The sequence below is a fragment of the Octodon degus genome, unplaced genomic scaffold (genome assembly GCF_000260255.1).
Source record: "Octodon degus isolate 3935 unplaced genomic scaffold, OctDeg1.0 scaffold00043, whole genome shotgun sequence".
NCBI classification, from domain to species: domain Eukaryota; kingdom Metazoa; phylum Chordata; class Mammalia; order Rodentia; family Octodontidae; genus Octodon; species Octodon degus.
Genome location: NW_004524619.1, coordinates 5,696,546 through 5,697,126, shown reverse-complemented (window position 1 = coordinate 5,697,126; position 581 = coordinate 5,696,546). Strand labels below are relative to the sequence as shown.

General features: G+C 42.5%; 1 protein-coding gene across 1 annotated transcript in view; it reads right to left on the bottom strand.

Moving 5' to 3' along the window:
• Positions 1-581, bottom strand: part of LOC111816871 (dynein heavy chain 12, axonemal-like) — a 72,473-nt gene that overhangs the window by 2,534 nt on the left and 69,358 nt on the right. The window lies entirely within an intron of this gene.

The following is a 581-nucleotide window of genomic DNA, read 5'->3' as shown; positions in this document are numbered from 1 at the left end:
TTCCTTCCTTCCTTCCTTCCTTCCTTCCTTCCTTCCTTCCTTCCTTTTTTCAGAAAGAAGGCTTCACTATATAGATCAGGCTGGCCCTAAACTCAGTGACCCTCTTGCTTTGGCCTCCTGACTGCTGGGACGTACAGGTGTGCACCTCCACACCCAGTGTTCAGTATTTTTTGTGCTACATCATTTACAAGGAGACAGGAACCAGTATGAGATGAATACCTGAAAACCGCATATGTAAAATCTGCCAATGGACCCTCACCTTAACAGCACGTTTTGTTTGTTTGTTTTTTGTGGAACTGGGGATTGAACTCGGATCCCTGCGCTTGCCAGGCAAGCACTTATTTTACTAAGCCATCTCCCTGGCCCTAAAGCCATCTCCCCAGCCCTAATATTTTTTAACTTAGTCAAAAATCACTTATACCTTTTGACCTAAATTGAGTTCATTTACTGATTTGTAGATTTCAAAATTTTAAAAGATTAATATGACAGATAACCCCAGAAAGAATGGCTATCATAAAGAAATCACCCAACAACAAATGTTGGAGAGGCTGTGGGGAAAAAGGAGCCCTTCTCCACTGCTG